This window comes from Mus musculus, chromosome X (genome assembly GCF_000001635.26).
Source record: "Mus musculus strain C57BL/6J chromosome X, GRCm38.p6 C57BL/6J".
Taxonomy (NCBI): Eukaryota; Metazoa; Chordata; class Mammalia; order Rodentia; family Muridae; genus Mus; species Mus musculus.
Window position 1 is genome coordinate 52,958,468 of NC_000086.7, and position 17,344 is coordinate 52,975,811.

Sequence of the window (17,344 nt, forward strand, 5' to 3'; positions counted from 1 at the left end):
CGTAATCTCCTGTAGAGGGGGAGGGAGGCGGGAGCAAAGTGGCTCATAACTGTTATCCCAGCACTCAGGAGCCAGGGGCAGGAGGATCACACACTTAGAGCCAACTTGAGGCTACCTGGTGAGACTTAGTCTCAAAAATAAACAGTGGTGCACACCTGTAATCTTAGCATTTAGGGGACCCAGAGTTTAAGACCACCTTCATCTACGTAACAAGCTCAAGGCCAGCCTGGCTATGTAAGACTCTTGTCTCAGAAAAGAACAGATTGCAGGCTTGCAAATTATGGCTTTGTCTGTACCTCTCTGTAGCTGTTCTTCTTTTTATGGTACTGGCAGGGAGATTAGGAAAATAAAAGCCAGATGGACAAGGCCCTAACTAGGTGAACTGTATGGATGATAATCCTTAAATAATGTGATGTGAAAACAAGTCCTATTTTGGGAACCTGTTAGAAAAAAAGAAACTATGAAGAACTGTTTTGAGTGGGGGGGTTGATAATCTTGGAAATAAGATCTCTTACTAGATATTAAAGAGCGTTGCTGAGGCAAAAATAGTGTAATATGGATGCTGGGTTTCAAGATGTTCTGTTGGGATTTCTATAAAATCATTTGTACATAAGGGTGAAGTATTTCTGCACATTTTAGAAATCAGAACTTACAAATTTTTTTTATTAATTTATAAAAGTAATTTAGGGGCTTGGAGAGATAGATCAGCAGTTGAGTTCCTGCATTGAGCAACTGAAAACTTCCTCTAATTCTAGTTCTAGAGGATCCTCGTTGGGCACCTGCACTCATGTACACAGGCCCACATATAGATGTACACACGCATATCATTCAAAATAGAAATTATTTATACAAGTAGTGCGTTGGAGAGCTGGCTCAGGAGTTGTTAATGCTTGCTACCCTTGCAAAGGACCCAAGTTCAATTTCCAGCACCTGTGTTGGGCATCTCACAACCACATGTAAATCTAGTTTCAGGGGATTTCACCCCTCTTCTGAACTCTTCAGGCACTTATACCCACAAATGGACATCTCCACATAGAGACACATACTTTTAAAAAAGTAATCTAGGGTCTAGAGAAATGGTTATAGACCACGGACTGGGATCAGTTCCCAGAAGCCACATCCTGTGGCTCACAATTGCCTGTGAATCAAGTTCTAGATCTGGTGGCCTCGTCTAGCCTGCAGTCATCAACAAACACATGCACACATCCATACACACATAATTTAAAAGAAAGCGAAAGTAACCTATAATGCTAAACAAAGCACATTCTCAGTGTAGACTGCAGTGGTGATGAACCTTGAAAATATATTAATAGAAGCCAGACACGTAAGTCACAAATGGTATAACTCAATTTATATGAAATTCCCAGAGAGTCCAAAGTTAAAAAAAACAAAAAGGCAGATTATTGGTTGTCAGTAGCTACAGAGATGGGACATTGAAGATATTAATAGGTATAGGGTTGAGGATTCATGGCCTTTCCCTCTTCCATGTTAGCATGTCTATTGTTGTTAACCTTATTCAACTCATGTTAGGGCAATCATATTGATGAGACTTAATGAGTATAGCTTGACATTCCTAGAAGACAGAGTCTCACATCAGACTCTCTGATCCTCTGACTCTTAGAATCTTTCAACACCCTCTTCTGAAATGATCTCTGAGCCTTTGGTTGTGACTGAATTATGAGAAAGAATTTTATGTTGAATGAATTTTACTTCAGCATTTTTACAAAACTGAAGCTGGGGATGGCGTTTCATGCGTGCAGTCCCTACCATTTGCCTATAAGCCTGGAGGAGGCAGAAGTAGAATTAGGCTTTTCAGGGACATCTTCAGCTGCATCATGAGCTTGAGGACAACTTGAGCTACATAAGATTCCCATCCCCACCCCCCCACACACACACACATCTAGTATGTACCTAGTATGCAGTCTTTTCATATGTTTAAAATGTAGAAAGGTATATGTGAAGTCTCCCTTTTCCCCACAACTTAGTCCCTCCAAAGTATTGCATCAGTTTCCTTGTACATGATTTTATGCATATATAAGATACACTATTTCTCTCTCTCTCTCTCTCCTTCCCTCCTTCCCTCCAACCTCTGGGTATGAGTTGAGGGTTATGTATGTTTCAAGTTGTAATAAGAATTGCCACTCAAACATTTCATCCCATTTTAAGTTAAGTTTGTCTGATTTTCCACTTTAGAAGGGCAGCCATGATGGCTCATGCCTATAATCCCATCCTAGCACTTGTAAGCCTAATACATAAGACTGGAGGATTGTCATCAGCTTGAGGCTAGCCTGGTCTACCTAATGAGTTCCAGCCAGCCAAGAGTAGAATATAAGACCCTGTCTCCAAAAAATGTACCAAAGGGGCTGGAGGGGTAACTCAGTGGTTAAGAACAGTAGCTGCTCTTCCAGAGGACCTGGGTTCAATTCCCAGCACCCACATGGCAGCTTGCAACTATCTGTAACTGTCCAGCTTTGGGATATCCGACACCATTATACCAATTACATAAAATGAAAAAATTGTAAAATGTGCTAAAATGAGTGGGGAGGGGGAGCATGGTGTGGTTCTGTGGGCTTGGGATTTTGCCATGAATCCATGACTATATCTCAGCAATATGTGGATTATTTCTGGAAACCTGTGGGGCATGGGTGTATGGGAAGAGGGGAGAGAGAGAGAGCCCGCATCCAGCCAGAGTTCCTGTGCTCTGGGCAGGCGGACGTGGGAGGACTGCTGGACGATTTCCACTTGGCCCTGGGTGGGCATCTGGCTGTGTGAAGCCACTGACCCCACTCAGCGGGGGGTAGATAAGGGGCATTTCCCATACCAGGTTCTCAGACTCCAGCATTCCACGCTGGATACAGCAGAAGAGCTGAGAACAGAATAGGGGCCCCAGGGAGACACTCTCGTCCCAGAGATAAAGAAGGCAGAGGGAGAGAGATTCCTACGCAGGCGAGAGGCCTTAGTCTGGGCCTTGATGAACAGAGACGGTCTATGGTTTTAGAGCTTTATTGTAGAAAGGCAGGGGGAAAGAGAGAAGGTAGAAAGAGAGAGACCAGCCATGGCCAAGAGGAGAGAAGGGGGGAAAGGAGAGAGAGAAGAAAGGCTAGAGAGTAAGAAAGGTTAAAGAGACAGAAGTAAAAGCTTAGAGTAAGAGAGAGAGAGAGAGCAAGAGGGAGAGTAAGAAAAGTAAAAGCTTAAGAGAGCGAGGAGGGGCCAGCCCCTCTAATAGTGGGCTTGTTATCTTGTTGTTGCTAGGTAACTGTGAAGCGTCTAGCCTGAAGGCCAGAAGCTTGGGACATTGTCTATGTGACTGAAAGCCATGAGCCTCTACTGTGGGGGCTGTGGAGGTGGTAACTTGGACAGGAGCCAGGGGTTCCAGGAGACATGAGGGAATGCCTTCTGTCCCATGTAGGTAGGAATTACCACCACCGGCTTTCACCGTAGTTCACTGGAGACTGTTTGTACATAGCCCATTGCCCCACAGAAACCAGGCACTCACTGTTTCATTTGCATAAGAATTAGAAGGCTTTATTTTGGCTGGGATTGGTGACTTGCCCCAGAAATTCCAGCTTTTGGGAAGCCGAATCCTGGAGAACCAGGAGTTCAAGGTCATCCTCAGGTACCTCATTTGTTCAAGACCAGCCTGTGCTACCATGAGACCTTGTCCCTACTCCCCTCAACCCCAAAACACGCTGTTTTCATTTTATAGGTTGTACTAACCATGGAGGATGGTCATTTGCCTTTCTCTTGATTTCAGAAGCGTAGCGCGGGCTTTGCACCATGATCTAGTGTTTCCAGATAGGCTTGCCTCTCCACAGCCAGGCTTATCCTGCTTCAGTCCCATGTTTGGCAAGGGCAACATATGACTGAAGAACTTGCATAGCCTTATGGTGTATCATGACTCTTAGCCCCAGTTTATAACTGTCTAACAGCTGGTGGCTTTTGTGAAAAAGGAAAGCATCATTTGAACTTTTAACTTTTCAGCTGTTTGTTTTGACTTTGCATAAATACTGAGACTAGCTAGGAAATGAGCTTTTGTTTCATTTGCTAAAAATGATTTTTTTTTCATGAGGCAATTTCAAGCAATTTGAATTTAGCAATCTCTACTTGTCTGAAAAGAAGTTATTAATTAAAAAAAAACAAACAAACAGGAACCTATTATGCTGGCTAGTCACATGAAAGAATCCAAATGAACACAGTCAAGGCTGAATCAACACATGAAATTATTTTCTAATTCCCCAAATTACATTTATGCTAATTAGTATGTAGTAAAACATTTTAATTGTTTCCAATGTTAAACATTACAGAAATATTTTTGATGTTTTCCTAATAACCCAGCCTTTGATCATGTTTGCATTTATTTGATTGTTGTCAGTTTATTAAATAATTAAGTAAGAGCAACAAGATAAAATGACTTCATGAGAGTCCTTTTCTGTAACTTAGAACGTCAGTAGTCATAGGAACTGCGGTCGTTCCCTTACCTTTCAGAAGTAGGCTAAAGAGTTGAACGCAAAGGTGGTTTTTCGAATCTTCCTGATCCTTAAGCCCCCACTAGGTTTATATTCTATATTTGATATCGATTTGGTAGCACTGGAAGCATTGATTCTTTTTGTTTGCTTGTTTTAAGATTTCTTTATGGGGGCTGGAGAGATGGCTCAGTGATTAAGAGCACTGAATGCTCTTCTGGAGGTCCTGAGTTCAAATCCCAGCAACCACACGGTGGCTCACAACCATCTGTAATGGGATCTGGTGCCCTCTTCTGGTGTGTCTGAAGACAGCAACAGTGTATTCTAATCCATAAAATAAATAAATCTTTCAAATAAGATTTATTTATTATGAATACAGTATTTCTCCCACATGTGTGCCTGCACGCCAGAACTGGGCATTGGATCTCATTTTAGATGGTTGTGAGCCACCATGTGATTGCTGGGAATTGAACTTCGGGCCTCTGGAGGGGCATCCAGTGCTCTTCACTGGTGAGCCATCTCGCCAGCATTCCTGCCCCAACAATGATTCTTTGGAATCTTTTTTTTTTTTTTTTTTTTGGTTTTTCGAGACAGGGTTTCTCTGTATAGTCCTGGCTGTCCTGGAACTCACTCTGTAGACCAGGCTGGCCTGGAACTCAGAAATCCACCTGCCTCTGCCTCCCGAGTGCTGGGATTAAAGGCATGTGCCACCACCGCCCGGCTGATTCTATGGAATCTTTTTCCATGTGTTTTTAGTTAGAGAACAAGCACAGACGATACATGGTTTAGAAAGTTACTGATCAGAGAGTTGCAGCGTGTGTGTGTGTGTGTGTGTGTGTGTGTGTGTGTGTGCCCTTACCTAGTACCTTGTTTGTTGCTGCTTACAGCAGGATAGCTGGCCTGTGAGATACGAGGGGTCTTCCTGGCTCTGCTTGATATCTTGTCTTTGGGGCACTGGAGTTACAGACATGTGTTCCTGGATTTGTATAGGTTCCTGGATTTTGAACTTTGGTTCTTGTGCTTGCATACAAGTGCTTTATCCTCTGAGCCTTGTCCCTGGGCCCTAAAAGCTGAACTTTTAACACTCTTTTGTGGGAGAGGGAAACAAGAGTCACTGTGGCCCTGGATGTCCTGGAACTTGCTATGTTGGCAGTGTCCAGGCCAGAGGAACGGCATCCACATTGGAGCTTCTGGAGGTCACCCGTTAGCATAGCTACTATGAGCATACCTTGGAGAAGCAAAGTCCTGGGGGATTGTGCCCAGGGGGTCCTTGGTTGTTGCTAGGGCTCCTCGTGCTTGATGTCATTGTGTTCTCTTTGTATTTAGCTTGTTGTGACCATTTTGTGGAAGCTTCCCACTCCTCTCTGGGCAATTTACCTGTAGTACATGATTCAAGTGGTGTTTTTCTGGGATAACATGGTTTAAAAGGATTAATGATTCAATTGAACTTTCTGAAAATAGTTTAAAACAGGAGTGGCTAGGGCTTCTAATGAGGGGTATAGAGAAGATAGGAATAAGACTAATTAGCACCATGACCAGGCTGGCCTCAAATTCAGAGCTCTGCTTTCCTCTGCCTCCCTGAGATGGGATTAAAGACAAGGAGCCCTACAGCAGGTTTCATTTACATACTGACTTTGTTTATTAGGAGGGTTTCTCTATGTAACCCCTGCTGTCCTGGAACTCCCTGCATAGAACAGACTTACCTTGAACTCAAACATCCACCTGCTTCTGCTTCTGCCTCCTAAGTGCTGGGATTAAAGACCTGCACCACTACCCTCCTCCAGTTTAACATGATTTTCAACTACATTTTTTTCTAGGCATGTCTTAAAAGAACTGTTCGTAAGCATTTCAACCTATCGTATGCACCCCAATGACTTAAGGGAGCAAGCCAGAATGCTGGGGGTGTAAGGATAAAATGCTGACCAAAACAGGTAGCGGTTCAAGCTAGTGATGTAGCTCAGTTGGTAGAGGGCTTGCCTAATATGAGGAAAGTCTCAGGTTTCATTCCCAGCGCTGCATGCAGGAATTCAAGGACTTCAAGGTCATCCTTGCCCAACCTAGGTGTCTTAGTTAGGGTTTTACTGCTGTGGACAGACACCCTGACCAAGGCAACTCTTATAAGGACAACATTTAATTGGGACTGGCTTACAGGGTCAGAAATTCAGTCCATTATAATCAAGGCGGGAGCATGGCAGCGTCCAGGCTAGCATGGTACAGGAGAAGCTGAGAGTTCTACATCTTCATCTGTGGGCCTCTAAGAGAAGACTAATTTCTAGACAGCTAGGACTAGGGTATTAAAGCCTAGGCCCACAGTGGCACACCTACTCCAACAAGGCCATACCTCCTAATAGTGCCACTCCCTGGCCCAAGCATATACAAACCATGACCCTAGGCTATATAACCCTTTATCTAAAAAAGAAAATGGTACAGGAAGGAGTCTGGGGAGATAAGTGGGTCACGTGCCTGATGTATAAAAATAGTGACTTAAGTTCCAATTCTCAGTATCTATGTAGAAGGCTGGTGTAGCAGTATAAAATCCTGATGCTGGGGAATGGAGACAGAGCATCCCTGGGGTTTGCTGGCTAGCCAGCGTAGCTGAAAGGCTAAGTCTGCTGCAGGCTCAGTCAGCAACCTTGTTTCAAATAAGGTGGAGAGCAATAGAGTAAAGATGCTAGATACTAAGCCGGGCGTGGTGGTGCACGCCTTTAATCCCAGCACTTGGGAGGCAGAGGCAGGCGGATTTCTGAGTTCGAGGCCAGCCTGGTCTATAAAGTGAGTTCCAGGACAGCCAGGGCTACTCAGAGAAACCCTGTCTCGAAAAACAAAACAAAACAAAACAAAAAAGATGCTAGACAAAAAAGATGCTAGATACTGATTGATCTCTAGACATCATGCACATATGCATGGGTAAGTGTACACACAAATACCTACACACACACACACACACACACACACACACACACGGGGAAAAAAAGGAGAAAAAAAGCCCGGCGTTGTGGCGCACGCCTTTAATCCCAGCACTTGGGAGGCAGAGGCAGGCGGATTTCTGAGTTCGAGGCCAGCCTGGTCTACAAAGTGAGTTCCAGGACAGCCAAGACTATACAGAGAAACCCTGTCTCGAAAAACCAAAAACAAAAAAAAAAAAAAAAGGAGAAAAAAAGCTCAGTTGGTAAAGTGCTACTTGATCCACATGAAAAGCTAGGTAGTTAGCATGCACTTATATCATCTGCTCTAGTGAAGCATGACAGGAGAACTCTAGGGTGTGCTGGCCAGGAAATCTGGTTGAATCAGTAAGTTCCAGTGGGAGAACAGGTTTCAGGAAACAAGCTGGAGAATGATAGAGGAAGGCACCCATAATTGACCTTGGCCTCCACCTACGCATACCCAGGAACATGTATGAATGCATGTACCTCATCCCCACAACACACACAAAGAAAGAGGCGTTATTGGTGCTCTTGAGTTTGGAAGTCCCAGGGTAAGATAAGTGGCTCGTTCCTTTGGGTCTCTAATGAGGTTCTCCATGACAGGAGCACATAGCCGAGCAAAACTGCTCCTCTCATCCAGAAAGCTATCTGGATAAGAATAGCACCCCACACTCTCATACACTGACACTCTCCAGTAACCTAAAATTCTGCTGGGCCTTACCTCCCAAAAGTTCCACAGCCTCCTAATAGCACTAGCAGGCAAACAAACCTAACCAGATTGTCTGGCCAGCAAGCCTGAGAGATTCTCCTGCCTTGCTTTCCCGGAGCTGAGGGTCCAAGCATATCCCAACCATACCTAGCTTTTTATGTGTGCCCCTGGGAGACACTGGCTCAAACTATAATCTTGGGGTTCCAGTCTCTGCCATATCATATTCTCGCTGTCACCTACCTATATATCCCACATGAATATCCATTACTGAAGCTCCAAGCTCTCAGCTCCTCTCATGGATATTTCCAGCCCAGGTGATGTCTACTCAAGCATGAATTCCAGCCTAAATGTTCCTGGCCTAAGTTCTAGCTGTCTGCTAGGTATCGGCTTCCATCTCTATCTCCACCTACTTCTAAATTTCTCAAAAAATAGGTCCCTCTGTCTTTTAGATCAATCCTCTCTTTTTAAAAATCCATCCATCTTTCCTTCCTTCCTTCCATCTAATTACATGTATGTGCATGTGTGGGCATGCTTGTGCCATTTGTCTTTGTCTGTGTGTCTATCTATCCACCTATCTATCTATCTATCTATCTATCTATCTATCTATCTATCTATCTTTTATCCTGCCCATAATTCCAACACTTAGGAGACGGAGGAAGGAGGATTGCCATGAGTTTGAGGCCAGCCTGGATTACATAGTACATTCCAGGCCATTCTGAGCTACAGTATAAAACCCTGACTCAAAAGCAAGCAAAGGCCTTCTAATCCATCCATCCATTGAAGTATATATTTGTTCATGTGTGGGCCATCTGTCTATATCTATACTATATATTTATTACATGTGTGTTAGTGTATGGGCATCCACGTGCCATGGCACGTGTACAAAGATCAAAGGACAACTTGCAGAGTTGTTTTGGTTTAAAGCCATTTGTAGAGTTTCTCCTCTTCTGCTCTGTCCATGTACTTCAGATTTCAATCCTTTCATTTTCTTTTGAGAGCAGTGGTTGGCCTTCGTCCTCAACTGGATTAGAAGGTTATTTGTGACTATGCTGGCCTGACTTCCCCTTCCCCAATTTTCCTCTATTCCTGGGTCCCACATGTCTAATTGTAACTTCTTCACCTCTACTTATGTAGATTTCTCTAATACTCCCTCACGCCTCATAATTTCACTTTCTTCTTTTTACTCTCAGCCACTCTGGCAAAGTTTGCAGTACCTGTTGTAAAGACCAGTGGCGCTTTCTAATTGTTCCCTTACTTCTTGGCTCTAATTTTTATTCCCAAATGGTTTAAGTGCTGTCACTGGGTCCTCTACTAACCTACTTTGCCAAAGACCCAAAAATAGAATTCATATGTCAGATGGTGAGACCAAAATGGAAGTCTGTGGCTCTACAGACTCTTGGCTTAGCCTCTTACTTGCTGGTAGATAATGAATAGGAGTCTACCCCAAAGCTGGTAGTTTGTTGGCAAAGTAAAGGCAAACCTGCCCAGATATAAGGGTGGACAAAGTATACACCGACACCATAAAGGGGCAGGAGCAAGATGAGAGTAATGCAAGCTAAAACAAGGTGTGGCAGGACAAATGGAGGTTTCTGGTTTGCTTAGGGAAAATGCTGCATGTAATGATAGCTCAAAGCTTGAAGCCAGGTCATGTGGCCCCTGCCCATAATCCCAGCACTTAGGAGGCTGAGGAAGGAGGATTGTCCTGAGTTTGAAGCCAGCCTGGAATACATAGCATGTCCAGGCCATTTTGGGCTATTTTCTGAAATCCTGACTCAAAAGCAAGCAAAACCCAAAATTGAAGCCCTTGTGAGGTAGGCAAGCATAGAGAGAGCTTACCAACCTGGGCCTGCAGTTGGCTTGGCCTAGACCTGCACCCTTCCTTTAACAATGTGCCTGGCAACCGCCTGGCAACCTAAGATGCCCACCTTCATCAAGCTGCAGGTACACCATATTCCAACAATGGAATACATTTCTCTTCTTCTAGCTTCAAAAATACCCCTTTTCTGGTCAGTTTCCACTCAAGTGTGTTCCCAGGCTTATGTGAGATCGACAGGCCAGAAGGGAAGTTATCTGAACTGTTTTGGGGGTACACACATAGTAAGGTAAACTGTCTTAGAGTGAACTTTAGGGAAAAACTCTTTTTTACCAGCTTGTACCTATGCATAATTGGGTGTGCATCATGGGAACAGACATGTACTGAAAGCAAAAGCTTACATAATCCAATACGCTTGTCAATCAAAACAGAACTACCTGTGGTACACATCTTAGCAACCAAACATCTTCTGTTCTTCCTTCAGCCCATAAAGGAAGTACCCAGACAATAACCTGGTAAAGAAACAATAACAGTAAAGTTAAATAAATAAGGTTTTATGGGGTTGGAGAGATGGCTTGATGGTTAAGAGCACTGACTACTCTTCCAGGAGTCCTGAGTTCAATTCCCAGCAACCACATGGTGGCTCACAACCATCTGTAATGGGATTTGATGCCCTCTTCTCATCTATCAGAAGATAGCTACAGTGTGCTCATATAATTAAAATAAATAAGTCTTTTTTAAAAAATGAAATAAAGAGAAAAAAAAAAAGAAAGGTTTTATGATCCAAAAAGCCAGGTACTGAATTTGAATGTTCGAAGTTAGAATCTGGGCAGTATTATGTTTCTCCTGCTCTCTGCCTCCTTGAGCTCTGTGAGTTCAAGGCCAGCCTGGTGCACATAGTGAGTTCCAGGCCACCTTATGCTACAACTTTTATACAAATGTTCTCTTATACCTATTAAGCTTTTTTCCACTTAGAAATTGCAATCTTTTCCTAGGTCATAATATAAACTCTTTGTTTGTTTGTTTGTTTTTTGTTTGTTTGTTTTTTGTTTTTTGAGACAGGGTTTCTCTGTGTAGCCCTGGCTGTCCTGGAACTCACTCTGTAGACCAGGCTGGTCTCGAACTCAGAAATCCGCCTGCCTCTGCTTCCCAAGTGCTGGGATTAAAGGCGTGTGCCACCACGCCCGGCTAATATAAACTCTTATTCTTACCGACTATCTAATAATCAATTATGTAGCTGTATCATACATTGTCTCATGAGACATTTGAATACTTTTCAGCTTTCATAGTTGCTATTTTGGTATTTCAAGCAGACCATTTCAAATCACAAAGAAATAGCAGAAACCCACAAATTGAAGTTTGTTCTATATGATCACTGGCCTGAACACCTCAAAAAAGACTTGAAAAACTGAGAGAGGCTTAGGATCTGTTTGAAATAAATAGTGACAAAGGGACAGCATAACTCAAAGGAATGCTCAACTCGGAACTACACCCCAACTAGAAAATAACCTTTCGCTATAAGGACATTTTAGAAAGTATAGGTGGGCTGGGAGTGGTGGCGCATGCCTTTAATCCCAGCACTTGGGAGGCAGAGACAGGCGAATTTCTGAGTTCGAGGCCAGCCTGGTCTACAGAGTGAGTTCCAGGAAAGCCAGGGCTGCAGAGAAACCTTGTCTTGAAAAACCAAAAAAAAAAAAAAAAAAAAAAAAGTATAGGTGGAAGGTAAATATGGAATGAACACACCACATAGTATGTCAATGTTAATTTCTTTTTTAAAAGAAATTATTTATTTTATATGAATACACTGTCACTGTCTTTAGACACATGAGAAGAGGGTATCAGATCCCCTTAGAGATAGTTATGAGCCACCATGTTCATGGGAATTGAACTCAGGACCTCTGGGAAAGCAATCAGTGCTCTTAACTGCTGAGCCATCTCTCCAGCCCCTATGTTAATTTCTTGATTGTAATCATTGTCCTGTAATTACGTAAGAGAATATCCTTGGTCTAGGGCTATAACTCAGTAGTAGAACTCTTGCCTAGCATGGAAAAGCCCTAGGATCCATCGTTAGCACTGCAAAAAGAAAACATACTGTGTTTAGGGAGATGGTTCAGCAGGTAAAGGGCTTGCTGCCAAGCCTGACGATCTGAGATTGTTTCTTTTTCTTTTTCTTTTTTGGTTTTGGTTTTGGTTTTGGTTTTTTGAGACAGGGTTTCTGTGTGTAACCCTGTCTGTCCTGGAACTCACTTTGTAGACCAGGCTGGCCTCGAACTCAAAAATCCACCTGCCTCTGCCTCCCAAGTGCTGGGATTAAAGGCGTGTGCCACCAAGCCCGGCTGAGATTATTTCTTAAAACCTATATAGTAGAAGGAGAAACCTTATTCCCAGTAGTTGTCCTCTGGGCTCCATACATGCAGTGTGATAGTCTCCATTGTGTCTCTCTCTATGTGTCCTGTGCTCTCACAATCTCTTCTTTCTCTCTGTTTCTCTTTGTGTGTGTGTGCGCGCGCACGCGCGTGTGTCTTACTCTCATGCTCTGTCTTGCAGTTTGTTTTTTTGTGGGAGTGAGTTTCTTTAAAAAAAAAAAAACAAAACTCTTATTGATTCTTTGCAAGTTTCACATCATGCACCCCAGTCCCATTCATCTTCCTGTCTCTTCATATCTGTCCTCTGCCCTTGAACCTCCTCTTAGAAAATAAAACACACACACACACACACAGAGAGAGAGAGAGAGAGAGAGAGAGAGAGAGAGAGAGCATCTTGTTCTGGAAGCTGTACACTGTGTCCCACAGCATACCCCTCTGTCCACACATCTTCACTAGCTAATGTTCACTGCAATGAGTCATTGGTCTGGTTTGAGATCTCTGGCTTCTGTGACACCATCAGTGTTGGATCCTTACCAGGACTCCTCTGGGTTCTCCTGTTGTTGCCCTATGTCATGGAGATCCTGCAGCTTTGAATCAGCAGCACTGGCCCTTTGAAGTGCCCCAATAGTTCACAACTGTTGTAGATTTTGGGCTGGGCCATCTCAAATGCCTGGATCTGAGCCAGGGTGATAACTGAGCTGGGCAGCCCGCTGCCTCTCTCTTATCTGTACCACCAGAGCTAACTCTGGCACTGTTCTTGCTAGGCTACCAAATGCCACAATAAGCAGTAGGCAGGGTTAGTTCTGCTCTCCTCCCTTGGGACTGGAGCCAGCAAGTGGGTGGGTCAGCTCTCTTCCTCTCACACCCTTGGGGCTGGTTCACTCATGACTTCGAGATCAGAGACTTCTCCACTGTATTGTCCAGGGGAGGTGTGAGGCTGGCTCTCCCAACAGTGAGGGACAAGGCCAGCTCTTCATCTCTCATCATCTAGAAGCCAGCTGTCCCATGCTCATACCCAAGGGACCACAGGACCATCCAATCTGTGCTCCCCCAACCAGGGTCAGCTCTTTTGTTCTGCCTAGGCAAGGCTCAGGGCCTGCTCTCCTGGATGCTACAAGTGGCAAGGGGCAGGGCCATCTTCTCTTGTTTTTTTGAAACAGAGTTTCTCTGTGTAAACACCCCTGGCTGACCTGGAACTCAATTTGTAGAACACACACACGGGGGTGGGGATAAAGGAAGGGAGGGAATGAGAAATGTAAGAAATTTATAAAAGAATACTGTCCTTAGAAAACACATATCCAGGGTTTAGGAACAAAGGGAGCACTTTTTTTAAAAAAACAACTTTTCTGTGATTTTTAAATCTTTCACAAAGTTGAATATACTAGCCAAAACAGCAATTTTTCTCCAGAGACTCTGAAGAAGGTAAAACCTAGGGACAGCAAACTCTAGAAAGAGGAGCAATCCTGAGAAAGACTATTTAACTGAGAAACCACATCTGAGTGGCCTTGGCTCCTGCTTCACAGTAGGGTTGATGCTATTTTCCCCTCCTGTGACTCACACTATTATTAGAGCTCTCTCAGGATTTTTTCTTTCTTTTTCTCCCAGATGTTGTCTTTAAGCCAGAATTTGTTGCTGAGTCTGTGGTAGAGTGTTTCCCTAGCATCTTCAAGGCCCTGGGTCCCATCCCAAGCATCTCCCCAGATGCCTTATATGGGCTTTTCCAGGCATGGTGGTTTATTCCTACAATCCCAGTATTTGGGAGGCGAGGCAGGAAGAGTGCTATGACTGCTAGACAGGCTTGGGCTCCATTGTGAGTTCCAGGACAGCATGGGCTAAAGTGTATGATCCTCTTTCAAAACACAATTTAGGTTGGTAGTGGCAATGCACACTTTTAATTCTGGCACTCAAATCTCTCCCAACAAGTGGATCTCTGTGCATTTGAGGCAAGCCTGTTTTACAAGTGAGTTCCAGGACAGCCAAGGCTATACAGAGAAACCCTGTCTTAAAACCACACACATACACACAAACACACACACACACACACACAGAGAGGGGGGGTATGTTGGATATCCTGTTTCATGTTTAATGTCAACCTGACACCATATAGAGTCACTTGAGAGTAGGGATTGTGAAATGAAGAACTGACTCAATCTATTTGGTCTGTGGCCATGATTGTGAGGAATTACTAATTAAAGTGGGAGGGACCAGCCTACTTTGGGCAGTACCATTCTTGGACAGGTGGGACATGGGGTATAAAGGAAAGCTAGCATTGGCTAGACATGGTGGCATATGCCTTTAATCCCAGCAGTCAAATCGCAGGGGCAGGCAGATGTCTGTGAGTTTGACACTAGCCTGGTCTACATATAGTGAGTTGCAGGACAGCAGAGATACATAGTTAAAACCTGTCTCAAAAAAAAAAAAAAAAAAAAAAAAAAGAGCTGGGCGTTGGTAGCACACGCCTTTAATCCCAGCACTTGGGAGGCAGAGGCAGGCAGATTTCTGAGTTCAAGGCCAGCCTGGTCTACAGAGTGAGTTCCAGGACAGCCAGGGCTACACAGAGAAACCCTGTCTCAAAAAAAAAAAACAAAAAAAAAAAAAACAAAAAACAAAAAACAAAAAAAAAAGAAAGAAAGAAAAGAAAAAGAAGAAGCAAAAAAGAAAAAAGAAAAAGAAAAAAGAAAGTAAAGAAAGCTAACATTGGGGCTGAAGAGAAGGCTGGGTGGTTAAAAGTACTGGCTGTACTTCCAGAGGACCTGGGTTCTAATTCCAGTACATGATAGCTCATAGCCACCTGTAACTCCAGTTGCAAGGGTTCAATATCCTCTTCTGGCCTTGATGGATATTATATACATGTGGTACAAAGACATGTAGGCAGTCAAAACACGCATGCACATTTAAAAAATTAAAAAGTTTCCAAAAAGATAGTGTGATAGTGTTTTCTAAAGCAAACAAATCCTAAAACAAAACAAACAACAACCAAAAGAGAGCAAGCCAATGATCAGGTTCCTACCTCGAGTTCTGCTCTGACTCCCCTCCATGATGAATTGTGGCAACAGTGGACCACATTGTAATCCCAGCATTTGGGAAGCCTAAGGCAGGACTATTAGCACAAGGTTGAGGCCAACCTTAGCTAGATGCTCAAGTCCAAACCAGCCTAAAACAGTGAAATTTTTTAAAGATGTACTTTGGAGATCAGAAACACTGTTTAGAGGGTAAAGCTGCCTGATGCCAGGCCTCACGACTTGAGTTTGGGACCCAGGTGGAAGGAAAGAACCAAGTTCTGCAAACTGTCCTCTGACTTCCATAAGCAGGCCACGGTACACACATGTACAGATACATACATGTGCACACATAGATAAACAAACGAGGGGGCTGGAGAGATGGCTCAGTGATTAAACTGACTGCTCTTCCAGAGGTCCTGAGTTCAATTCCCAGCAATCTCATGACTTTTCATAACCATCTGTAATGGGATCTGATGCCCTCTTTTGGTGTATCTGAAGACAGCTACAGTGTACTTGTATATACAATAAATAAATCTTTAAAAAATAAACACACAAATAAATGTATAAACAAATAAATGTAGTTACAATTATTTTTACAAGTGAAAAGCAAACAATGTAATATTTAAAATGTTCATGGTTGGCCTAGAGAGATGGCTCAGGGGTAGGAACAATGACTGTTTTTTCAGAGGTCCTGAGTTCAATTTTCACCAACCACATGGTGGCTCACAACCATCTTGTAAAGTGATCAGATGCCCTCTTCTGCTATGTCTGAAGACAGCTACAATGTACTCATATACATAAAATAAATATTTCTTAAGAAAGAGTCCATGGTTGCACATGTCAATAATCCCAGTATGAAGAAACCAAAGATTAAAGGATCTCAAATTTTAGGCTATCTTGAACTACATAACAAGAACACAAGTAACCTTTTCTTTAAGAGCACCCCACCCACAAGTCAGTCAGATTACTTTAATAACATACCAACCAAGGAACAAGTCACACTTTTTGGTTTAGAGATTGAGATGAGTGTTCCATTGGTAATGGATTTTTTGAGACAATATAGGCATCTCAATTGGTACCGAGAAGCTAGGGTATAGCTCAGGGGTGCTTCCGGAGTCATCCCCACCAGCATGAAAACAAACTATGAACACTAATAACCTGACAGCTTGTATTAAACTGATGATCAGAGGGGAAGCACAAAGACAAGGGGCTTCCTATGTCCACTGAAAAGTATAGAAGCAATTCCATTAAGGTTCTCAAAGAAATCTGCATTAGTTTCCTCTAGTCCATCTCTTTAGTTCATAGTTTGTTTTTTTAGATACATTGCAGTCTGCCTTCATGAATCCATCTGCCTCTGAGATAAAATAGTCCTGGAAATCCCTAGTCCCGAGGCTTGTCAGCTTTATGCAACTGGTAATATCACCTTACCCTGAAAGGGCTATCTCTGCCACAGTCCTCTAGCAGGTCTCTGAGACTGCTCTGACATCCCTTCTAGAAGCCCAGGATGAGCCAAACTTAATATAGTCAGGTGTGGTGGTGCATAGCTATAATCCCAGCACTCAGAGGCTGATGCAGGACGATTTCAAGTTTGAGTATAAGCCAGCCAGATCCTATCTAAAACAAATGAACTAATGGAAGAGCTATGCAATAAGCAAAAAGTACTATGCAATGATAAAGTTCTGCATGTGCACAGTCTAGTGTAGTACCATAAGCAACACTTGAAATGCTTCTAATAGGGACTTTTTCCTGGAGTCTCTTGCTGGCAATGGAGAGTCCCCCTTCCTACTGACACCCTTTTTATAAGCTGTGCCCCACAGTTCTGATGACTTGTCTCACAGCCATGTCTACATATGTGCGCTACCTGGCTGTTTTCATCTCTGTACAATTGTTGTAAGTACTGCAGGAAAGGTGGAGAGAAACAGAGCTTTTCTATCCCCAGTTCTGGCCAAGCTCTGGCAATAATCCATTTCCCTTTACCAATTCTCATTTTCTTTTGATATGGATGGATGCATGCTACAGACTCCCATTCCCATCTTCTTGTCACTGAGGATTTTATTTAATTTAAAT